The following is a 26,714-nucleotide window of genomic DNA, read 5'->3' on the forward strand; positions in this document are numbered from 1 at the left end:
ATTATTGCAACACAACCATTACAGACCTTTTCGGTAGTGGCCAGAATGCTGGGGCATTCCCTTCCGGAATATATCCGCAGTATGGAGGCCCATTTTGTGTTTTGTAAACATCTAAAAACATGGTTGTTTACTCGTTAGGAGTGGGTATGGTTCCTTTTAAGGGTCCGTTTCGACTGGCCAGCTTTTGTTTGCCAGTTCTCTCCATTTGCTCCCCAGCGCTTTGATACCTTTTGGCCTTTTGCACATTAGAAACACAACAAATACAAAATACAAATACCATGGAACCCCCCCTCTGGCTCGCAGTAGAGCAACAAAAGTAATTCAAGATTCTGTGCATCACGCACAAGGCATTCTGCAATTCAAGATTATGTGCATCTTGCAGAAGACTTTCTAGGAAAATGTTCCCAAGTATTTTGAGAAACTATCATCCCACTGTATCCCTGGTCAACTCCTAAGGTGATATTAGTCCACTGTAATCACATAACAGACAGCAAGAAAAAAACATGGCAGCAGGCAGCTTTATGGCATTTGTGAACACTCATTCAAAACCCAGAATAACTATGTGGGATTTACATGACTGGAACAGGTAACCAAAAACAGCCCTGGCAAAAACATCAAACCATTTAAGCTCCCTTTGTCTCCTCGTGCAATCTTTCTCCTTCCAGCCATCCATTGTCTCTCCCTCCTTTCCTCCTCTATCTCTTCATCCTGTCTGGTCACTTTCTCTCTACCTCCCACTCCCTCCCTCTCTTTCTGTCTTTCTTGAAGCCTCCTTGGGTCTGCTGCAGTTAACCTTAGGAAGCTGGGGAAAGTGACAGGGACACCAGGAGTGAGGCTGAGCTCTCAAAACCGCTCCTCAAGGGCTCTAGCCCTCCAAGGACATGCCCAGTGCAATGAAAGGCCTGGTCAGCCCTGGGGATTTGGGAAGGACTTAAAAACAACAACTGTTGAGTAAGTTTTCTATCACGATGCTCAACTTCAGACCACACAGATCTCCTTTTCTCTTGACCATCTTCTCTCCATGGGACCAGGGTAATAGATAAGAGAAAATGCAGATGATTAAGTAGGTCACTCCAGTGCCATCCCTTTTTTACATCTGGCCTCAGCTGTTTTTCTCAACTAAATAATTGTCTACTGGAATCAATCAGACTATCTGAGGTCATGGGAAGAACTACCTTTTGGCACCCAGAGCACCTACGTGGGTCTCTTTGATCTGTAGATTCAGAGCCACTCAGAAGATGCCAGGATGCAACATGTTGTAGAATATTACTAAGAAACCTAAATAAATGATTCTAGTTTATTACATTGAATAGTTTGTTGAAGAGTAGGCAGTAGTTCGAGGGTCAACTGACAACTCTTAAACTAGTGTTAAAAAATAAAGGGAAACTATTTTTCTAAATGCAACCTTGTTTCCTTTAATTAAAACGGACTGCATTTAACAATACGTTTGTTTTAATTAAAAGCAATTGCAGACATGAGTCACTGCTAACCACAGCAGGCCACCGTTCCTGTGGTGGCCTCCAATCCTTGAGAGTCGCAATTTGCAAATTGCTTTGTTAATAATCATGATGTAGTTTGGTTTGAAATCCACTACCATTAGGAATTTTAAGAACCAACCTATCAATCTAAAGGTTGGTTCTTAATATTCTTTTATTTGGTTACCAATAAATAGTAAATCAGGCCCTAGGTCCTTTATGAGATGTACTTGTCATTTCAATAAAGAAAACAAGTTCTGCCAAAATTTTCCTACCTATGTTATAAAAAATTGAGCAAACTCATAGGGCCCTATTCACAAAGGTTAACTCAAACGTTTGGTGTAAACGTAGACCAAAGGTTTATATTTACAACTTTGGAAATTCACAAAGGGCATTTGCGAGTAGAATCTTTAGGTCTGCACTCAGGCGGTAAAAGTTTAGGCCAAAAGTATAGGTTTACCTTTGTGAATCGGGCCCACAGTGTCTTGTGCTTAAACGAGGCACATCTTTCGGATCTAAGAAATGGAGAAATTGTATGTAGAGTGAAATTGGTTTGCTTCATGTTTTAGCCTGGTGCATAAGTTTTGTTACATGTGTAGTAAATACATTTTTATATGGCTAGGATATATTTAAATGGTTCATTACCATTGTCTTTGCTATACATGATTAATGGTTTTACAATCAGGAACTGTATCAAGATCCCATTTGTTTTAGTGCTGCGCAGAGGCAGCGCTGTTCCAAGCCTTTGCTGTTTCTAAACTTTTGCTGTTTACAGCACATATATTAACCCATAAAGTATCAGGGCTGGACCATGAGGTGTAGACAACAGACCTCTTGAAAACAGAGCTATAATCGATTCTCTATTTCTCTTAACTATGCTCTTTGGAGCCCCATAATGTTGTAAAGAAATCAAAAAGGAGAACATGACATTGTCCCTTCCTTCATTAGAAATGGAATTAGAAATAGAATTTCAGATAGAGTGAAAAGAGAGACAAATAGGAAGAGAGACATAAGTACCTCTAGGTCTACCTTGACAATTCATTGTGAATGGAAGGGGGGCTTATTTGTGAGATTAGTCCCCTCCTTCAAGGACTGTTTTGTGGTTAACGTTTCCTGCAGTGTTCTCAAATCCACATAGGACTGAATGCTTTTCCTCCCATTTCACCTCATAAATTGTTTCTAAGGAAGCCTGAATCCCAGAGAAGGTAAAGGAATAATCTATTCTGTCATTAAATATTTTACAGCCTTTGTGTCTCGAGTTTTTGTAGCACCTCATTAAAAATAATCATCTTAGATGGAAGTATTAGTTCTGCTAATGAATGCAAATCTATTCTGTATCAATTCACATTCCTCGGTAGCGTGCTGATGGTATGGATATTATTTGTAACCAGTTTAGAAAGAAGTGAAGCATTGAGAACTCTGGAACAGTTAGTGGTAGAGCAAGAACTACATCAAACTGGCCGGGGTACCCCTGCTGTCAAACATCTTCCCTGTGCTTTGTGCAGTGTTGTGTGTTTCCTCAATGATTTATATTCTGACCGTCTGAAGAAGGAACCTGTAGTATGTGATCTTGAAAATAGCAAACCATAATTTGTGTTAGTCAAGTAAGTCTAATAATTAGTCCCATTGTTACCCTTTAAGTGTTAAACTAATAATTTTCAAGTCATTTGTCCCTTTACAAAATTCCCTTATCTTTATAACCTATTTATTTGTTGTTGCTTCTGACAATGTAGGTAGTGTGAGTGTGAAGAGGATATTTGTCTCCTTCTCAGGCAACATCATAGTTTGATTTCTCAACAGAAATATTGATCTCTGTACCAAACATTTTAGAGCTTCCATAAGTGCAAGTTCAAAACTAAGCATTCTCAATAATGGCTTTTGGAAGTGGCCTTTTTCCAGTTATCCCCAACCCTTTTGCTTCTGACCTCCTGCTTTGACTGTGTGCTGCATTTCATTTTTGCTTGCTTTAGGACCCTGGGCACTGCTAACCAGTACTGAGGTTCAAGTCTCTCTGTCTAAATTGTATTGATGATTGGTTTATCCATGATAGGCATATTTGATTTAGTAGTAAGTCCCTAGTATAGTGCATCATGTGTGCCCAGGGCCTGTAAATCAAATGTTACTAGTGGGCCTGCAGCACTGATTGTGCCACCCAAGAGTAACCCTATAAACATGTCTCAGACCTCCCACTGCAGTGTCTGTGTAGCCAGTTTTAAAATGCCATTTTGACCTGGCAAGTGCACCCACTTGCCAGGCCCAAACCTTCCCTTTTACTACATGTAAGTCACCCCCAAGGTAGGCCTAAGGCAGCTGAATGGGCAGGGTGCAGTGTATTTAAAAGGTAGAACATGCATTGGTGTGTTGTACATGTCCTAATAGTGAAATACTGCTAAATTTGTTTTTCACTATGGCAAGGACTATCTCTCCTATAGGGTAAACATGGGGATTGCCTTGAAATATCTCTTGAGTGTAATTTCCCATTCGGAGAAGATGGAGATTTAGAGTTTGGGGTCTCTGAACTCACAATTTAAAATACATCATTAGGTGAAGTTGTTTTTTAAATTGTAAGGTTGAAAATGCCTATTTTAGAAAATTGGCATTTTCTTGCTTAACCATTCTGTGCCTCTGCTGTCTGTGGAATACACGTCTGGATCAGGATGACAGTTGGGCTGTTTGTGAATTCTCTCTAGATAGTCACACAAAGGGAGCTGAGGTGTGCCCTGCATATCCTAATGGGTCTTCCTGAGCTAGAGTGGTGGAAGCAGCTGACGCTTGCACCCGAATAGGGCTGTTCCTGTCCTTACACAAAGTAGTGTCCAACCACCTGGAGTGCATCTGGGGCCAAGGCAGAAAAGGCAGGGTCTTGTGCACTACAAAAACTTAGCTTTGAAGTTTGCCTCCTTCAAAAACAGAAATGGGTATAAGTACTGGACCTCTGACCCCACAAAGTTAAGATCCTTCTGGACTGAGGAAATTCTGCCAGGAAGAAGAGCTGGATGCTGTTGGAGAGACTACCACTCTGCCTGTTGCTTTGATCTGCTGGCCAGCTGCTTGCTGCTTCTGTCCTGGGAGTGCAAGGTCTGGACTTTGCTTTTGCACATCCTGCTTCCAAAGGTTCTCCAAGGACTTAGACTGAGCTTGCCTCCTGTAAAGAAGTCTCAAGGACATCAAAGGCTTCATCTGCCAGCACCTGGGCTCTCTTGCTGAGAGTCCTGACTTGCCAAATGGTGCCAAATCCAGTTCCTGGGCCCTTGGGAGTGAGTTCCGGTGTAGCCAAGAAGAAACAAGCATATCGACTCCAGAGGATTCAGCGCCGCTGCCTGAACCCGAGCCATGGTCTCCACTGAGTGCAATGACCAGGACTTGCAGGCCCGACACCGCCGCAGCGCCTCCGAATTTCCTCCATGGAGTGAGTTCAGAGCGACATGTCACGGACGTTCTTAGCACCCAACTCCAACTCCCGCGCAGCACCTGTGGCCCTGTGGTGTGATCACGAAACCGCAAGTCGACGCCTCACATCTTGACCTGCTGGATTCATCAACCCCACCTTGTCGTAAGGAACGGATGCCCCGCTGTCAATGCCGCATCGCCTCCTCTGCAGTCGTAAGGAACCGATGCCTCACCTCCTCTGTCTAGCAGTAAGGAGCCGACACCTCACCTCCCCGGTGGCAGTAAGGAACTAATGCCACACCGGCTCCAGCGACGTCTCACCTCCCCGACTCCGTGCAATATCTTTGTTTCCTCATCGTTTCCAAGGTACTATACCGGGGTCAACATGACTCCATGACCAGTAACGCTTCCTCATGGGTGGTGTCGGACTGTGGGAAGGGACTCGGTCAAGCCGTTTTGATAGCTTGAGTTGGAGCTATTGAGTTTCTAAACGCTATATTACATTTAAGCTTTGAAAATTAATATCTTCACTTCTATATGTTGAATTTATGTTGTTTTAGTTTACTCAGATAAATATTGCCTATTTTTCTAAACTGGTGTGGAGTACTTTGGTGGTGTTTTCACTGTGTTACTGTGTGTGTGTGTGTGTGTGTGTGTACAAATACTTTACACATTGCCTCTGAGATAAGCCTGAATGCTTGAGCCAAGCTACCAAGGGAGTGAGCAGGGGTTATATTAGCTGTGTGACTTCTTTACCCTGACTAGAGCGAGGGTCCCTACTTGGACAGGATGCAAACCACTGCCAACTAGAGACCTAATTTCTAATAATAGCAAACAACTGTGTCACATTCCTAGAACATCTAAGAATATGCTTAAACTTCTTAGTGATTTTTAATACCCCTCTCATGTGCTAGCCATCAAATATGGTCGCTTTCTGGTGTGTGGCATAACTTATCTGCAACCACCAGTCTTAGACATTAAGGACCCATTGGTGTGATCTTGGCTGTTGAATAGCATTTCGGCCAATGAGATAACCAATTTTTTTCTCTAGAATGTAGTGTTCCAGCTGCATTTGTCTGAACAGAGGTTAGAGCTTGTTATTGTTTAATAGGATGTCTGATTATCTGAATGACCTCCAGCGTCTTTGGAAATTGTGATAAGGACCATGAATTCAGTGGGCTGTTAACAGCACATGATCTTTTTGAAGACTTTTTAACATTATTAATATTTATCAAAATTTTGCTAAAGAAATTACTTAGATATTTTAGTATTTTTTGTGTACATATTTGTGTGGTCAATCTTTGTACTATGCTCCTCATGCATGGATTATTTTGTGTTCCAAGCTTTCAATATTTTTTCTATTTTAATTATGTATAAACTATACAATCTGGGGTAAAAATATACCACACTTCCCAGGAAGTGGTCATACCAGAGGGTGGCAATTTGAACTCCATTGGTTGAGGTGTCCCCCTCTGTTGTCAGCCTAGAATGTGGAGTAAAAAATTGAGATCTGCAATAGCCGCTCAAAACACTACCTTGAACAACAAGAAAAGGACTGCCCTGCTGGACCCTTGGACTGCACCATGGAAGGCTGGGAGTTAGAAAAGCTGCACCTGCTGCACTCTCAAGGCTCCACCAAAGAAATGACTGTGCCTGTCCTAAAGGAAAAGGCATGGACTTCCTGTGCAGCAACAGGTAAAAAAGTGCTAAAAGAAGTCACCTGCAAGCCCAGAGAAAGGATCTTCCTGGACTGTGCCAGTGCATTATAGGAGATTGAGTCCTAGCACCCAAGTGACAAACCAGAGCCTCTGAACTCTTGGCCAGTGCTAGAGGACACTTCTCTCCCCAAAGAAACCGTGAACCAACTAGACAACAGCTCCTGGACCCATCTGCAACAAGTTTCTGACCCCCAAGAGGCGCATCTCAGTTCGTGGACCCTTGGAGTGGTTCCAGAGCACTTTAATTGAAGCTTTTGGGCTCCTTGTGACCACAAATGCATCTGTTCACATAAGAACCACACCGCTTGAACAAAGAATTAGCACAACCCATTGTCAGTTCTTCTCTTCTCACAGCAAACATTGCCCGCTGGCATGGATAAGCCCTCCCCCCCAATCCCCGATGCCCGTTCAGCTCTCCGCGCCCCACCGACCATCATCAGCAACACTTTCCCAGCCCTTGGAGAACTTCTACCCCACAAACAGGAATCTTGGCACAAAACTCAAGAAGGCAAATCTTTCAGCAGGACTAATCTGGGACTATTTTCGACCTGCGCTACATTGCAGTCAGCTCGAACGTTTAGATTTGACCTAGTCCAGAGCAATCAGATAGCCACTGTTGACACTTTATGCTTTTAGGCATTATACCACAGTTTATCCTTAAAAAATATTTTGATCTCCAGTTCCCTGCACTGGATTTTTATCATTTGGATGTCATTTTAGGGAGAAAAATATTTCCTAACTTTGTAAATTGGTGTTGGATTTTTATTTTGCTGTATCTTTTACTTATTTACTATTTTGCTGATATTAAATGCTTTACACTTAGCTTTCTCCTAAGTTAAGCCTGACTGGTCATTGTCCAGCTAGCCAAGGTCGAACAAAGATTCATTAACTGAGATTTGACTGGTCCTTGTTAGTGATTGTGGTGTTATTACTAGTGGAAGGTGCATACCTCCACCTACTAATAATCCACTTTCCTACATCAAACAATTTGATAAAGCTAAAACACCAACACCACAGTGCAGGACATCTTGTTACAAGATCCATAACCTTTGTGATATATCACATTTTAGTATGCAGTCTATGAGACTGAGTGTTCTCTCCCCCACAGGTAAAATCAATTGATTTTGGGCTTACAGTCCTGTCATTTATCACAAACTTACTATCAGTGTTTAATTTAATTTAAGTTCTTGTTATCACTATAAAAACCAACAGAGAAAGATGTTCAACAATGCCTTCTGGTTCCATAATGGCCATCTTGCTCATTATACAGTAACTGGGATGTGAGTGATTCTGAAACTCAGAGACTACTCTCACCAAAGAAAGGACACTGTGTTGGTCTACGTATCCAGACTTTAAATAGTTTACTACAAGCATATTTTGGCACAGTGATTTTGGCCAGGATTAAACGTCAACTATCCTAGTGTCATGAATAAACATTTCCCAATGTACCATGTCTAGTCAGGGAGGTCAGTTGTTTGTGCCTGCCCAACTCAGTGAATTGTAGATCTTGTTGTGGGGTGTTTATCAAAGACTATTTATAGCACTCACCACCTTGACTGAGCCTATTTCACAGCACTCATAATATTTAAAGATAAGAGACTAAAGACATAAAGGTTGTGGGGTGTAAGGTTCTATTTCAATCTAATTAAAAATTAAGTTATTTTCTTTGTGCACTTAACTCACCAAAGAAGGCTTACTCCAAGGTGAGTTAGAGAGACAGCAACTCAAATACAGCGTTACTCAGTACTGTCAATCTATGTCTATTGTAGAGACTAGGGGCTTATTTTAGAGGCCAGTAAGGAGTGAAACCCTCATAATAAGTCCATGACTCACTGTCCACATCCATGTACATGCAGACAGTGTTTGTTCAGTGTTTTTCATTGCAGCTAACAGGAGAGTTTATCTAGCCATTCAATCCAGGTGAGAAGCATTGAAAGCTTTCTTTAACAGTTAAGAATAACATTATTTAAAAGTACTATTGTTTTCTTTCTGCAACCATAAGTCAGCGTATAAAAACATTAAGATTAAACTTCAGAAAAGTAAAATGTGTTTGATGTATCTTGAAAGCCAGAGACCTAACTTCAGAAAAATCTGTCGGTCCTTCAGCTTTGTCAGATAACCCTTTCAAGTTCTATTTTCAATTCTGTTTGTAAACGTATTTTTATACTGCAAAAACATTTGTAAGGAATATAGCCAAATAGCGTTCTAAACCTTTCCAGCTCGAAAAGAAACAATTATGCAAAGTGAGCATTCATCAGAAGCCTCATTGTTGATGTAACTGCACTTAGAGAGCGAAAACAATCAATTTCCCCCGAGTGGAAAGGAAGAGAAGTTCTCACGTGGAAAGTGATTGCTGTATTTTTATTCCCGGCAGTTAAACACCAGTATCTCATCAGCACAATAATTACATGTCTGATTAGGGGTGATTGTAGTCACACAAAACCGAGCTGTAAATCATCAAGCCCTCCCTGTTAGAAGACATACAGCAAGCATCTACCAGCAGCTTATTGAAGATGAGCACTGCCCCTGAAGCAGTCTGGCTTTTGCCTTCCAACTGCAGCACTGGCTTAATTCAGGGTAAAACACGAGTTATTATAAAAAAAACTATTTTTCTCACTTGGGACCCAGTGCTTGGGCACTCAATAAGTAATCATACATGCACTGTGCCACTTATCAATGCACTAATGTATCCATTCATCCACCCACTGAGTCATTATTGTTTTCACCACTTAAACAACCACAATAACACACAACACACAAACTGAACAACAAATGCAAGATACATCAAAATAAAAAAGTAGAAAAAAGAAAGCATGCTGCAGCCTAAACATGGCATGGCAGGCGTATGTTTGTAATAACAACATTAAATATATCAGTCATCTTGTCATGTTATTGTTCCTAGCACAGTAAATGTACATAGTCTACATAGTGTATCGTTGTCTTAAATTTTCAGCATGGCTCCCACATTTACAACCAATGGATTGGCCTTCTTGGAATGGTAAAACTATAAGGCATTATGGGCAATATCATTCTGTGACGATAGCCTGGTTTAGAAACAGAGGTAATGTGGGATGTAGAGCACTGTAGAAGAAAAGAGTGGCATACAAGCCACCCATTAGCACTCGGTGGGGAGATTTAGGATGCTCTAAAATCTAAAAAGGGAAGAAAATAAATTAAAGGACACATATAAAAGCAGAAATGGAAAACTAAGGGACTCAGTCACCAGCCTTGGCACTGGTCAAGGATGTGTACATGTGATTAGAAAATATCAGTCACTGGGAGAGGAAGCGAGCCAGTGGCTGAAGTGGAGTGACCTATTGCCCCATTCTGGATGCTGCCATGGATTGAATTAGAGTGTAAATGACACTCCTACAGACCAATTGCAGGAAGAGAGTTGACTGCAAGCCCATATATGTAAATATATAGGCTTTGGCATGATACGTAGCAGTCCCCCTTTAAAGGGTTATTGGTTTCAGCTTATGTGTGTTGCAGAATAATTAAATCTAGAATACTGCCTTTGTTGTAGGTTTCCATGTAGCCTTAGAGCCCGCCATAGCGGGCCATACTGGCCATTAAAGGCCCGCTCCACTGTTAAAGACGAGGGCCTTTAACAAGGGAGCAGGACTTCAGTTGCCAGTAGAGCCTAGCTACGAAGGGCTATAAGCCTATTAGAACATTCTATCACTAGAGGGCAAACAAATTTCTCACGGAGCCCGAGGGGATTAAAATCCTCTCCAGCTCTGTGAGGCCTTTGTTCACAGCTGCTGCTGTGAACAAAGGAAATTGGAACTTTGACGTTCTGGGCTTTTATCAGCCACTAAAAGCCCAGAGCACTCCATTGTCTCCAATGGAACTTCCAACATTCCAAAGTCCTAATAATATGAATTATGAATTATAACTATGGCATCTGAAATCACTATCCTCACATACCAGTTAGGCATATTTTCTTTATCATTGGCTGGTCACCATAACCAACCTAGACCTGTTGTATTGAGCATAAGCTTTCATACAAGCCAGCCATCATGTATACAGTTATAAAATTATAAATATGCAAAAAGATTACAGCTGCCAAAACAAGATATATCCCTAGCAGGAGGGCCTAGTAAAGATTATCATAATGCAAATCTCTTGCCTACTACAGTAATCTGTGGCATTTGTAACAAAATATCTGTCTATAGGCTTTAGCACAATGTACTCACAACCCACTCTTAAAACATTTAACACATCCATTTCACGATACATAAGTAATGCCTAATGGATTTGTGATAACTTTTCTCAATGAACCAATAAGGCATGTAGCTTTTACCATTGTCTTGATACTGTAATCGATAGAGGCCTACAGAAATACACATAAATTAGCAACCGTAACGCATAAAGTTATAAAATTATACATATATACAAAATGACTGTTGGCAAAATAATATACGCTATCACTTGAAAGGGCCTAACAAGCCTTATCACAGTGAAAATCTTCTAACCTCAGGATTTGTCAGACGGAGTGAAAAATACCAAAACCCTTACCTATTATGATAATCAATGAGATATCATGCAACAACATACCTAACTACAGCTGGCAGTACAGTGTGCTAACAAACTACCATTAAGGATATATTGACTCAAAAAAATATTTTTCACAATAAATAAGCCAGGTCTACTGCCTTTGTCAAAATTAACAGATCAGACCTGTGGCACTGAACTTTTCACAGTGAACCAATTAGTCCTATAGCCTTTACCGTTGGCTTGTCACCATAACAGCCTCCTGCCTCCTACATTGAGCCAAACACACAAAAGGTGATAGGAAGTATGCTTGTGCACAATCTATACCCAAGCGCTGGTGAATGTATGTCGGAGCAACGAATGCTGGAACCATGCATGCCTGAACAACACGGTCGGTACAACAACTGCGTTGTTACCACTAATGCCTTTACCAAGAATGCCTTAACTACGATTTTTCATTGTAAAGGCATGCATGGTTCCAGCATGGGACCCCACTGGCCCCCCACCTCCGCCCTTAAAATTACCGTGACCCCCCCACCCCGCCCCTAAAACCTAAAACCACCCCTGCCCCTAAAACTACCCCAATCCCCCACCTGCCCCTAAAATTACCACAACCCCCACCCTGCCCCTAGAACCACACCAACCCCCACCCCGCCCAAAATTACCGTGACTCCCCACCCCACCCATAAAACCACCCCTGCCCCTAAAACCTAAAACCACCCCAACCCCGCCCCTAAAATTACCGTGACACCCCCACGCCACCCCTAAAACCTAAAACCACCCCAACCCCCACCCCGTCCCTAAAAATACTGTGACCCACACCCTGCCCCTAAAACCACCCCAACCCCCCATCCCGCCCATAAAATCACCACAACCCCTTGCCCCTAAAACCTAAACTACCCCAGCCCCCCACCCCGCCCCTAAAACTACAGCAACCCCGCCTCTAAAACCTAAAACCACCCCACCCCCACCCCCACCCCTAAAACCACCCCAACCCCCCACACCTCGAAAACCTAAAACCACCCCAACCCCACCCCTAAACTTACTGCGTCCCCCCCACCCCACCCCTAAAACCTAAAAACACCCCAACCCCCACCCTGCCCCTACAACCTAAACCAGCCCAACCCCCACCCCCACCCCCACCCCTAAAACCACCCCAACCCCCCTCCCACGCCTCGAAAACCTAAAACCACCCCAACCCCACCCCTAAACTTACCGCAATCCCCCCACCCTGCCCCTAAAACCACCCCGACCCCCACCTTGCCCCTAAAATTACCATGACCCCTCAACCCCGCCCCATAACCACCTCAACCCCCACCCCTAAAATTACCACGACCCCCCCACCCCGCCCCTAAAACTTAAAACCACCCCAACCCCCCACCCCTGCCCCTAAAACCTAAACTACCCCAACCCCCACCCCCAAAAAGTACAAATACCCCGAACCCCCCCATTAAAACTAAAAAATACTAAGACCCCCCACCCCGCCTTTAAAACTCAAAATGCCCTGACCACCCCCCTCTCCCGCCCCTAAAACTCAAAATACCCCGACCCCCCACCCCGCCCCCAAAACTAAAAATGCCGACCCCCTCTCCCCCAAACCTAAACCACCTGACCCCCAAACCTAAAAATGCCCTGACCCCCCACCCCGCCCCTTAAACTAAAAATACCCTGACTCCCCTCCCCGCCCCTAAAACAGCCCCAGTCCCAGCCCCACTTACCTGATCACGTCCTCCTCCAAAGCCGACTCCCTTCTTCTGTGCCTTAACCACGCATGTGCGTGGTTCAGCACAGGCATGGTTAAGACACCGAACCAGGAAGTCGTGGTTAACAAAAACGTAGTTTTGCTTTTGTTGTCCACGACTTTGTTGTTCGGGAGTAGTGGTTTAGGCTGCTTCCCGCTCTGGTTAGCATTCCAATCCATTGGTTTTCACCCTCTCTGCCACTATAGATAGATGTCTTTCTTATGCACATCAGTAAGGGACCTGCCCCTCATGGGAACAGCCTATCCCACAAGCCTTACACACAGGGAGAGTAGAGAAGTACTTTCCACCACACGTCCTCCCAGGGATCTTTTTTTAAACAGATTTTATTGAAGTTTGGTTCAAATACATTCCACCTCTGAAATTGGCATACTTCTTATATAGTTGTTACCATATCAATCAGCATTTTTCATCAACCTTTAATAATTGCAGCTACTATACTGAATACGATCATTAGTGCCGACTAAATAGGCGTGTATCATCCACCCCACATTACTTGGCCAGGCAACCTGTAAGGTGTTTCTGTTGCAGGTATTCCAGATTTTCTTCCCTCTGTTTGAGCCGATTTCTAATGTGTCTTCACAGTCTGTTAGTGTTAAGATATAGCTTCCTCTTGTCAGTTAATAAGCATGGTGTGTAGAGTAATGCTGTTCTAATTCCCACTTACCCGCCCCCGCCACTCCACCTCCCCAAACAATAGTCTATTCAATTCTAGATGTGCCAATGCATGTGTTGTGCCACTACACTGTTTAGGGTTCTGGTATTTTAAAGCTTGTGGGTGACTTGTCCTATGGGCTGCCTGCTTTCCCTGTTGTGGGAGCAGTGCCTTCTCAGGTGGTGGGTGATGGTGTGGGCTCATTAGATTCAATAAGGGGTGCCCTAGTCTCTTCCTTCAAGGTTGCAACTAACTGTTCCCAAGGGCCAGTTATCTCTGGGGAACCCCTACCCTGCCTGAGTTCCCGTTTCAACACTAAGCTTTCATATTCTGCCCAGCACTCGAGTTCCCTCTTCCGGCATAGGAGGTTGGGTTCCAGCGGTCTCTTCCAGTTCTTTGTTATCTCTCTTTTAGCCAGGGTGTATGCGAGGTCTTGTAGTTTACAAGTGGCTTTGTTCTTGTGGGTATGAGGGAACCAATGCAGGAGACAGTGGCCTGCTGTGCAAAAGGTTTCATGCTCTATGATTTCCGCTACATAAGACGTCGCTGCTCTCCAGTAATCGGCTAAGTGCGGACAGGCCCACATCATGTGGATAAAGTCTGCTGCTTCTTCCCCACAGCGGGGACACTGCGCATCTGTTACCCGGAGGTGGTCGCGGAGCCGTATGAGAGTAAGATATGCTCTGTGTAGTACATAAAAGTGTATGAGTTGAAACCTAGCATTTCTAGAGACCTTCGGTGCCCTCTCCAGTCTCTGTTCCCAGGACTTTTCTGGTATTGGGATCCCCAAGTCCATTTCCCATTTTTCTCTCAGGTCGTTCAGGAGGCGCCTTACTCCCTTACTGATTGCCCCATGTAAGCCAGGTATGGCCCTGTGTGTGCCATCCAAGGTCATTATATAGCTGCTGGTCTTTGTGAGGTTCGGGCTCTGTGCCTCCCATCTGCCAATGGGTGTGGATGGCATGGGTGACTGCTCGGACAGTAGAAAGTGACTCTACAGGAGATCATACTCCTATCAGAAGTCCTCGAAAGGCTTCAGGTTACCATCCCTGTACAGGTCCCCCATTTGTGCGGTTCCTGCCTCCTCCCAAGCTGCCAAGCTCCCCAATCGTCTGCATGTGGCAGCCATTTGAGCCATGTCATTGGGATCTCAGGTGTGTAGGGCGTGCTCGTGCCAGTTTTCTGGGGGCACTGTTTCCAACATTGGCGAAGGACCCGACCTCCGGGGCGGCCGATGGGTCTGCCCCAACAAACCGAAAGAGAAGATCAGCCAGCCCAGAGAGGGATGGAGCCACTGTGTCCTCCCCACCCGTTCGGGTTCTGCACATTGCTGTCCAACAGGTTAGCCACTGCAATTGGGTCTTGGTAGCACCACCATCTTAATAAATGCTATTCTCCCGACTACCGATAATGGAAATGTCCTCCAGAATCCCAGATTGGACTTCAGTGCCCTAATGGCGCTCCCTATATTGCCTTCAAGGATATCCGCCCTAGCGTGGTAAACCTTGACTCCCAGATAGGACATGCATCAGGGCTCCCAGGAGACATGTCACAGCTCCTTGGGCGGGTCGCCATTAGCAGAGAGCGGGTACAGATGAGATTTCTGCCAGTTCACCTGTCGCCCTGCTAATCTGCCGAATTGTGCCAAGAGTGCCTGAGCTCCTTCTAGTTCCAGCCCTGTGTCCCGTAAGAACAGAAGTAGATTGTCCACGTATAACACTATTTTGTGATGATGATCCTTGTACTTGAGTCCCTGATACCAAGTAACAGATCATTCCTGGGTAGCTAATGGCTCCATTGCCGATGCAAATAGTAAGGGCAGAAGTGAGCAACCCTGCCTTGTGCCCCTTTCTACAGTATATTGCTCAGATATTGTAACCCCGGTTCTGACTCGGGCTTTAGGGTCTGTGTATAACAGTTTCGTCCATCTAATGAATCCCTCACCCAGTCCCAGATGCTCTAGGACTGCATACTAGTATTTCCACTCTAAGCTATCAAATGCCTTTTCTATGTCTACCGCTAGGATAGTCGCAGTTCTATTGTTTGGAATGTCTGCCTGTAGTATACGGATAGCCCGGCGGATATTCCGAGCTGTGTTCCGGGTGGGGATTAACCTGGCCTGGCCTGTGTGGACCAAACGGGTCATATATGGGAGCAATCTTGTCGCTAGTATGCGACTTAGGGTCTTGTAATCCGAGTTCAGCATGGACAGGGACCTGTAGGCACTGCTGTCGTTAGCCGGTTTGCCGGGTTTTAGGAATGGAATTATCAGAGCTTCCCTTGTGGAATCTGGGAGGTAATTCCCCTCTCGTACCTCACCATATAGCTGCTCCAATTTAGGGGCCAGTTCATCTACATACGTGGTGTAGAATTCTATTGGGAATCTGTCTGTACCTGGGGTTTTTCCCCGTGCTAGGCCCTTAATGGCTTCCCTGATTTCTGTTTCTTCTATTTCGCCTCCCAAATTGTCCTTCTCTGCCTCATCAAAGCATTGGCGTGGGACATGCCCAAAGAATGCCCTTCCCCTTCCCCTTGTGTGACATTTGTGTAGAGTCTGGTGTAGCATTCTAGGAAATTACAATTAATCTCATCCTGACGGTATAGTCTGCACCCTGTGGGGGTAATGATCTCTAAGATGGGGGTCCCTCTTTTTGCAGGGTTGGCCAGCCACACTAACAGTGCGCCCATTTTATCCCTCTCCGCATGAGCCCATATCATGTAATTTTTGTAGTCGAAACAGGGGAGTCTCTCAGTATGCTCCACTACCTTCCCTCTGGGCTCGCTCACCTCCCCCTGTAGCTCACGGTGTTCCAGTCTTTGTTTTTCTAATGTACTTAACTCAGCCTCTGCTGTCGTGATCTCCCTTAGGAGTGTCTTCCGAATTCCCATCGTTGCAGCTATGCATCTCCCTCGGATCACTGCTTTAAATGCATCCCATATTATCTGTGGAGATGGGAAAGTAAAAGCGTTCTGCTCAAAATAGTTTTTGATGTGTCCCCTTACTTGTTCTCGGAAGGCTGGGTCTTCTAGGGATTTGGGTTTTAGGCGCCAGGTTGGTATACGTGTGTTAGTCTTTTCCCAGGCCAAATACAGAAGAACAGGATTATGGTCAGATATTGTTCTCCCCAAATACTCTACTTCCCTGATTTGAGTATGCACCTCAGGTGTGCAAAGAAAGGTATCTAAGCGTACATGAAAATCATGCACTGCAGAGAAGGAGTAATCCCTGATGCCCGGATAGAGGTGTCTCTAGGAGTCCATCAGTCGCCATTGAGTCTGCCACTCCTGGAATTATTTAGCTATGGTGTTCACTGGTGAGACCCTCAGTGGGCGGTGGGACCTGTCAAGCTCGGGGTTGGCCACTCAATTAAAATCCCCCCAATCAATACCGCGTGTAGTAGGTGAGGGGTCAAGGTGCCCGAGAGGTGATCCAGGAATGCGCGCTGATTTGTGTTTGGTGCATATATATTTATGAGGGCAATGTCTTGTCCCCTCAACCAGCCAGTGACCACAACATAGCACCCGTTAGGGTCCACAAGTGTGCTGGTCTTCTGAAAAGGGACTCCCGACCTAATCCATATCAGGGTGCCCTGTGCATACGCCTAGTAGGTTGTGTAGTACACTTGGCCCCTCAACCTCCTCTGCAGTGCCGCCCCCTCCGCTGCTGTCAAGTGTGTTTCCTGCAACATCACTATTTGGGCCCCCCTCCTCTGCAGGTAGGAGTATACCTTAAATCGTTTAGCTATGTTATGTATACCCCTGACATTCCAGGAGACCACTTTATAATGCTGCAAGTCCCCCATGAGGATCCAGTGTTACATGACTGTCATTGTGCACCCACTTGCTATGTTTGAGACTTATAAATGCAGTGTTTTTCTTTAGGGCTTATTGTCGGGTGGTGCTGTGGCCAGGTTCCCTTAAAACATCAAACAACAAACTTCCCAACTCTCCTACCCCAGGACAGGTGACAGAACAACCCCCATCCAAACTAGTATTGTTTCTTATGGGGTGCGTGCAATCAGATCCACAGCTGTGCAGGGCCCTCAGCTCCAGGCCACAACACGTCTGGTTTCTTCGGGCCTCGGAGTCGCATATCTCGTCATGTCATGGGATCTTTGCGGTGTGATCCTCTATGAATGTTGCAGTTTCTTTCCATGAAATCAAATGATGTTGTCAGACGTCCCTGGTGTCATCACCGGCAGCTCAACGCTCAGTGCTGCCGAACTCTCGGATTCTCCAACAGAGTCGGACCCCCGCATTTCCCTTGTTGTCGCCTCTGACTAGGAGCTGGCCTCCCCCGCACAACGATGCTACAGCAGCAGTAGTGCTCAGTGTCTCTCTCTGTGATTCCTCCAGGAAGGGGTGCCACTTCCCTGCGTCGGGGTCCTCTGGATCACCGTCGTCGGCTCCTGGGTCGATTTCTCCGGGGCGCGCTCGTACCTGCAGCTCCTTCTCAGTTATCCAGCCAATCTCTCACCTTTTGCGGCATTCAAAAGAATCTTTCCCCTGGTCCCTCTGCCATCGTCAGCATGGCAGGGAATAGCATAGCATATTTAATATTTAATGTTCGCAACTGTTTTTTGACCTCCAGGAAAGTGGCTCTCTGTTTTTGCACTTCACGGGAGAAGTCTGGAAAAATGCGGACTACATTGTTCTCTGCTCTTAACGCTTGTCCAAGGATGTGGTTGCGATCATTGTGATGTAGTAGCTGGGCCACTACTGGCCGCGACGGGGCCCTGGGAGGGGGCGGTCTTGCCAGCATTCTATGTGCTCTCTCGAAAGCGAGAAAACACCACAGGCCCTCCAGCGCAACTTCGGTGCCTATCTAGTTCTTCAAGTACTTAGTCAAATCTTTTTTTTTTTAATAAGCAACTTTATTGGTTTTTCATTTGAACATGAAGACAACACAATACCAAAACAAAAAAGGTCACATCCGCACCTCATAGGCATCGCACTGCACGAGCCCCACATAGTCAACAGGAACACATGATTGAAACTGAAAAAAAAATTGGTCAGAGACAGGTCACACAATGGTTGCTGCCGCTAAGGCGTATCAGCGGAATAGGCATCCCATATCCCGGTCCATTTCCACCACACTCTGTCATATTTTGCAGGGCATCCCCTTGCTTCGGATACTAACTTTTCTCGCTGGGCGCACCAGTCCACCCCGCCGCCATTTCACAAGTGCAGGAGCTGTCTCCGCCTTCCTACCAGCTGCAGTATATCTCTTTGCCACCAGACATGCCACACCCAGGAAAGCCCGGTCTGCTCTACTGGACCCCACTCCCTCCAGGACACCTAACAACAGCGGTAACAGGTGGCCTCCACCTCCACCTGCAGGATCCTGGAGACTTTGGCCATAATCGCACGCCAGTAGGTCGCTATACGTGGGCATCCCCACACCATTTGATAGAAGTCAGCGTCGGGGCCCGCACAGCGGGGGCAGTCAGCATGAGGCCATAGACCCGCTTTAGGTAACCTGTCCGGCGTGAGATAGGCAGCATGTAGATAGTAGGTCTGCACTACACAAAGGTGCGAGGTCATAGTCAAAGTTCTGGGGGCAATCAAGGCGTTTCGCCAGTCCTCGTCGCTATTGGGCCCAACCAGCCCTCCCACCGTTCTCTAAGTCTGCTGGGTACCTGTGTTGTATTTGTGACCAGGGTACGGTATATGCGTGACACTCCCCCCTTGCCTAGGCTACCCATCAGGGATTTGGCCTCCACAGGGCGGAATTCGGGGAGGGTCGTGCCAGAAGGAATATGTACGCCCAACGCATGTATGAGCTGTAGGAATCTATGAAATTGGGTGCCGGTGAGCGAGTATTTCTGCTGAAGCTCCTGGAAGAATCCCATGTGGGAGGCCGCCCAGATGTCTCCCAAAAGTGAAATAACTATAAGGTCCCACCTCTGGAAACCCTCTAGGGCTGCAACCTCTCCCAGCCACGTCCCGTGCCATAGCGGGGTCTGCTGGGTAAGTTGCTGCCACGAATCCGTCGCCCCCTGCGCCGCCCTCCACCCCATCAGAACCACTCTTGTCACCTCTGGGATCCTACGTGGCAGGGGGCTGCCATTCAGCATCCTGAGCAGGCCAGAGAAGCCCATAGTCAGGAGTTCAAGTTGATATGCAGGATCCGACCAGCCGCCCCCCAGCCAATCATTAATTACAAGCAGGTTCATTGCTAGGTAGTAAAGGTAGAGATTAGACATCCCCAACCCCCCTTCATACACATCTCCTTGACAGGTGCGAAATGCAAGTTGGGCGAGAGTTATACCACAGAAATTGCCGCGCTACAGCGTCCATTTCTTTAACCCATCTCTTGGGTATAGAGTAAGGGAAATTTTGGAGCAGATAGAGGAACCGGGGCAGCACCATCATCTTGTATAGTGCAATCCTACCCAGGACATTAAGGGGCAGGGTCCGCCATATCTGGAGGTCGTCCCTGACCCCTCGTGAGCAGTAAAATATTGAGCGACCAGGCTAATTCAGGCAGAAGGGAGACAGTCACCCACAGGTATCGAAAGCTGTTGCACCGAATTGGAATATTGGTCTGCCAGTCATAGCAGCCCCTCGCCGGGTGTAACAGGACCAGCAGAGACTTACAGGGATTGAGTGTCAGGCCGGAGGCCTCAGAGAACAGCCTCAACAGATGCAGGGCGCTGGGCCCGCTTCTGGCCAGGTTGGCCAGGAACAAGAGGATATCGTCTGCGTACAACACTATGCGGTCCTCCCGCCCTGTAGGCCAGGGCCAACCGTCCATCAAGCAGTCCTCTCATTACTTTTGCGAGCAATTCCATCGCTAATGCGAAGAGGAGCGGGGAAAGAGGGCACCCCTGATGGGTCCCCCGACGAATAGGAAATGGGTCTGACACTACACTGTTCACCTGTAATCCCAAAAGGGATTTCTCAAAAAAGTCAAGGAGCCTTTCTCTTCAGCCGGGGTAGGTGTGAAGTAATTTTGTTTTCAACCCTTGATAGCCCGAGGTCTGAGCCCTATTGGTGCAGTCTCAAATTGAGACACTCCACCATGTTATTGTTCCTAGTTCCTCATATCTTCCCCCCACACCCACACCTTTTTGTGTATATAAACAGTCTATCCCAAACTGCCAGGTGAGCCCCACTCACCTCCAAAAAGGGACCACAAAGAATCCCAGACACGTTTTTGCTTTCTTAGGCCTCTTCAGTAAGGTATAGTTTGGCCCTATACCATAGCGAGCAAGGGATCCAAGTCTGGTTTTACACTTGACCACTAGAGCCTTACATTAAACATACAAAAGGTGATGGGAGGGATGCTTGCAAAATATTTTAAACCATTGGCAACCGCTCAGGGTGGCATTCCAACCCACTGATTTTCATCCACTGTGTCACTCTGATCAAAGGCCAATCACAAATCCCCAGGATCCACAGGATTGCACACACTGTATTCTTCCCATTAACCTGCATAAACTCTCTGCACATCATACACTGGACAGAAAGACTACTGTGGTAGCCATACCAGCTAAAATCATGAATACAGATGTTGCTGTATTCAGAATGGAAAAATGAAATGTGTCTTAAAACCAGTTAGACAATTTGAACTGAGCCTAACCACATAGTCTGCAAAGAAATGGCTTGTAAAATTAGTTGTATTGAGATACTAAACCACCCTTTAACAATTTGATGTTCTCCTTCAATGCAAGCTTCATTATAGTTGGGCAAAATTATTCCACCAGAAATGAAAACTGATCAGATTATCATATAGCGGTATCCTCAATAATATCAAATGTGTCCCTTCATATCTGCCCGTATGAGGCCTAACAAATTAGCACCAGGCTACAACGTCTCAACACAAATGGAGTATAACCACAAATTAGTTGAATTGAAAACTTGAATACAACTAGAGAAAGGATTTGGGAATATATTTTCCTGTGTCAGACTATCCTCCTGATACAATTGAAATACACTGGCAGAGACTTGAGATCAGGGGCCAGATGTAGGAAACTTTTTGCATGGCGCAAACAGCAAATTTCGCTGTTTGCGACATGCAAAAAGCACATCGCGATGCCCATTCCCATTTTGCGAGTCGGTAACCTGGTTACCGACTCGCAAAATGGGAATGCGAGTCGCAAATAGGAAGGGGCGCTCCCCTTCCTATTTGCGATTCGCATCGCGATGCAGAATTGCTTTGTGACCGCGAACGCGGTCGCAAAGCAATTCGCAGTTACCACCAGTGTCACACTGGTGGTAACCCATTCGCAAAAGGGAAGGGGTCCCCATGGGACCCCTTTCCCTTTGTGAATGGCCCTGAAAACATTTTTTCAGAGCAGGCAGTGGTCCTATGGATCACTGCCTGCTCTGAAAAAATTAAACAAAAACGTTTCATTTTTTCGTTTGTATTGCAACTCGTTTTCCTTTAAGGAAAACTGGCTGCATTACAAAAAAAAAAAACTGCTTTATTTGAAAGCAGTCACAGACATGGTGGCCTGCTGTCTTCCGCAGGCCACCATCCCCGTGAGTGCTGCGACTCGCCAGGGGGTCGCAAATTGCGACCCACCTCATTAATATTAATGAGGTGGGCCTTTGCGACCCCCTTGCGACTCGTAGATGGTGTCAGGGACACCATCCTGCATCCGGGTTTGCCACTCGCAAATTGCGAGTCGCAAACCCGAAATTTCATACATCTGGCCCCAAGTCTCAAAAACAAGAAGGGATGGTGTGAATGTTAACACTACTATGTGTTTTTTACTTTTCAGAAATTATAATAAACTGTATATTTAACAGTGTAAACTAGTACTATTTTTCAGCTGAGCTTGTAGATTCCAAAACTAAATTTACATATGACATTCATTTATATCTTAGCAATAATGCACCAAATTATTTTGGTGTCTTCAACATTAAACAAGTTCTTCGTAGTAGCATTTCTCTTAGAAGGAAGATGATATGCATTTATTATGTTTAGCTTCCATCTTACTTTGGGACTAAGGGGTTGTACTCATTGGCATTTTGCCGGTTTTCTCCAGACTTGAGGGTGGCTCTCAGAGCAGGATGGACCGCAATGATTCAACGATGAGCCCATGGAACTTATATAGTAATGTATTCTGCAATATGGGGCTAGTTTGATCATTTTTGCAGGATCACTGAATAAATATCGAAATAGAAATATCATGTGGACATAATATTGTTAAAAAAATATCAATGACCTAAATATTGAGAAGGTAAGTGCAAATAAGTAAGTTTAGATTAACTATTCTTAACTCCTCATCTACGTACCTTGAAGATACTACCTACTGGCGGTCGTCAGTAGTTAGTCATAGTTAGGACCAAGTTTCCATAGAAAAAGCATTTTTTGACTTGGCGTCGTTTGACGGATCTTAATGGAGTTTTTAAAAAAATGTGTGCAGGTGATTCTTGTTGTGCAAGGGAAGTTTCGGGGTGATCTATTAAGCAGGGATGAGAAAAAGCAAAAAGTGTGCGTTTCCCATGTTAATTATAGTACGAGTTTTGAACATGACTTCAGCCCGGACCACTGGACAGAATTACACCAAATTTGGCAGAAAGCTAGATTTTGTTCCACAGATTGTGCTTTCGGTTATTTGGTGTAACGCCATTCAGTAGTTTATGAGAAATTAAAGAAAATCCAAATTTGTATATCTGAGGTCACAAATATTTCACAAATATTTGCAAATGCCCATGCTAATAGAAGAGCTGTAGTTGGCTGGCCACAACCTGAACAGAAGGTTATGGTTGTCATTTTAAGGTCCCTGGACATGCTCCCCAGGCCTGAAAAACAAAATGAAATGTAGCGTAAGGAGTCAGAGTGGAGGTACCATGGCCCCAGGGGTGTGATATAGGGCTGCTTAAGGGTCAAAATATGGGTGTAAAATGATTTTTTTCACCATGTGTGATATTCGTGAATATTCTTAAATATTTGCAAATAAGCAACAGAAATAAAAAAAAAACATTCACAGACTCATTCATACACTAATTCTTCACTCATAGATGCACTCAGAGACTCATGCACCCACTCACACACCCACTCATGCACCCATTCACAGATTCACTGACAGAGACCCCAGCTGGGCACAGCCAAAGGCCATGCGTGGGGTTGGGTGGTTATAAGGGGTTGGTCACAAGGCCTGGCCACATGCCAGGCCCTGCAGCCAACCCCCTCATTTCACAGCTGAAGGCTGTGTTCAGCAGTGGTTTGATTAAAATTAGCATTAATTAAAATTACTTTACGCTTAAAAAAACATAGGAATTCACTGAAAAAACAAAGGTCATGGGGACATTACAGGGAGTGCAGAATTATTAGGCAAATGAGTATTTTGACCACATCATCCTCTTTATGCATGTTGTCTTACTCCAAGCTGTATAGGCTCGAAAGCCTACTACCAATTAAGCATATTAGGTGATGTGCATCTCTGTAATGAGAAGGGGTGTGGTCTAATGACATCACCACCCTATATCAGGTGTGCATAATTATTAGGCAACTTCCTTTCCTTTGGCAAAATGGGTCAAAAGAAGGACTTGACAGGCTCAGAAAAGTCAAAAATAGTGAGATATCTTGCAGAGGGATGCAGCACTCTTAAAATTGCAAAGCTTCTGAAGCGTGATCATCGAACAATCAAGCGTTTCATTCAAAACAGTCAACAGGGTCGCAAGAAGCGTGTGGAAAAACCAAGGCGCAAAATAACTGCCCATGAACTGAGAAAAGTCAAGCGTGCAGCTGCCACGATGCCACTTGCCACCAGTTTGGCCATATTTCAGAGCTGCAACATCACTAGAGTGCCCAAAAGCACAAGGTGTGCAATACTCAGAGACATGGCCAAGGTAAGAAAGGCTGAAAGACGACCACCACTGAACAAGACACACAAGCTGAAACGTCAAGACTGGGCCAAGAAATATCTCAAGACTGATTTTCTAAGGTTTTATGGACTGATGAAATGAGAGTGAGTCTTGATGGGCCAGATGGATGGGCCCGTGGCTGGATTGGTAAAGGGCAGAGAGCTCCAGTCCGACTCAGACGCCAGCAAGGTGGAGGTGGAGTACTGGTTTGGGCTGGTATCATCAAAGATGAGCTTGTGGGGCCTTTTCGGGTTGAGGATGGAGTCAAGCTCAACTCCCAGTCCTACTGCCAGTTCCTGGTAGACACCTTCTTCAAGCAGTGGTACAGGAAGAAGTCTGCATCCTTCAAGAAAAACATGATTTTCATGCAGGACAATGCTCCATCATACGCGTCCAAGTACTCCACAGCGTGGCTGGCAAGAAAGGGTATAAAAGAAGGAAATCTAATGACATGGCCTCCTTGTTCACCTGATCTGAACCCCATTGAGAACCTGTGGTCCATCATCAAATGTGAGATTTACAAGGAGGGAAAACAGTACACCTCTCTGAACAGTGTCTGGGAGGCTGTGGTTGCTGCTGCACGCAATGTTGATGGTGAACAGATCAAAATACTGACAGAATCCATGGATGGCAGGCTTTTGAGTGTCCTTGCAAAGAAAGGTGGCTATATTGGTCACTGATTTGTTTTTGTTTTGTTTTTGAATGTCAGACATGTATATTTGTGAATGTTGAGATGTTATATTGGTTTCACTGGTAATAATAAATAATTGAAATGGGTATATATTTGTTTTTTGTTAAGTTGCCTAATAATTATGCACAGTAATAGTCACCTGCACACACAGATATCCCCCTAACATAGCTAAAACTAAAAACAAACTAAAAACTACTTCCAAAAATATTCAGCTTTGATATTAATGAGTTTTTTGGGTTCATTGAGAACATGGTTGTTGTTCAATAATAAAATTAATCCTCAAAAATACAACTTGCCTAATAATTCTGCACTCCCTGTATAGTTAGGTTCTGAATTTACTCGGAAGAAAGCAAGTAACAGTAACTTGTGCCCTAAGGCCATTATAACTTGCGCCTTCACCATACACCACAGGTAATTACTCCACATACATCATTGATGACACCTCCTATGGCATCTTTGCTATAATCACTTCAACATTTGCAATAAAATTATTGATGAGAAAACTGTGCATGGTGAGGGCACGAGTTATAGTTATCCTAGGGCGCGAATTATAGCTACTTGAATTTTATATATATATATATATATATATATATATATATATATATATATGTGTGTGTGTGTATATACACATATGTAACATATGTATATGTATATATATATATATATATATATATATATATATATATATATATATATATATATATATATATATATACATATATATATATATTCACAGAAAAGAGTTGTCCCAAACGAAGGCACACTCCCAGCAGGTTCCATTCATTTTATTTTGGAATGCAGCAAAGCCAATAACACAGAATTCCTTCTCTTTAGGTCTAATGCGTTTTGGACATCACCGTCCTTGCTCACAGGCCAAATGCAAGGTAAACCATCAAATTAATTGCAGGTACATGGTCACCCATTAAATACTCCTCTGTAGTGGGCCTCTAGTGAGTTCACAGCCAGTGCATGTTTGCGAAGGTAGTGGCCCCACCAAAATGAAGAACTGCGAATACTCACAAACTACCTCAGGTCTTTTCACAACCAATTTGTGCACGTGCTCTTGTGGCAAATACATCGATGCATGTATAGATGTGAAAAACTTCCAAACTCCCCTTCTTGAATAATGGAATAGGGTTATGATTCAGGGAAAACTTTTCTATGTGTATGAAAAGAAAGTAAAGATGCATTTGCACAATTACTCTAACTGTCAAAGGGTGGATTCCCCCTTTATGGAAAATCTGCCACTTTAGAGATGCACGCATAGAAATATATATGTCACATAGATTTACACGCACAAGCTCCATTTGCGTGATTTATGAAAACAAGTATGATTTACAAATCTTGTAAGTTATGCTTACCTCTATTCTTATGTTAGTGATATTTACTGACCTGTCCTTTCCAAATAGTCGTAACTTATTGCTTGCATAGGCAAAGGGCCAAGTGTCAAGGGCAATTCACTAAAAAAAGACATGGTTGATTGTTCTCCGCGCCCATGTTTAAATAGAAAATAGGCCAGTTTTACAATATGTATTTCTGCACATTTTTCAATTCATTGTGCTGATTTGAAAAATCATTTCCACTCTGACTTTTATGTATTTTCCTGTAGATATCCTTACTTCTCGCAGCTTTCCCTGTGCAAATTGGGTGATTGGCTATTCTTTCTATAGTCAACAGAAATTACTTCTGAGCCTTCCAACCTTCTAC

At 44.6% G+C, this 26,714-nt stretch overlaps 1 protein-coding gene across 2 annotated transcripts in view; it reads left to right on the plus strand.

Annotated features, from left to right (window-relative positions):
* The window catches only part of CLVS1 (clavesin 1), a 553,645-nt gene that overhangs the window by 428,267 nt on the left and 98,664 nt on the right, over positions 1-26,714 (plus strand). The window lies entirely within an intron of this gene.

The sequence above is a fragment of the Pleurodeles waltl genome, chromosome 2_2 (genome assembly GCF_031143425.1).
Source record: "Pleurodeles waltl isolate 20211129_DDA chromosome 2_2, aPleWal1.hap1.20221129, whole genome shotgun sequence".
Taxonomy (NCBI): domain Eukaryota; kingdom Metazoa; phylum Chordata; class Amphibia; order Caudata; family Salamandridae; genus Pleurodeles; species Pleurodeles waltl.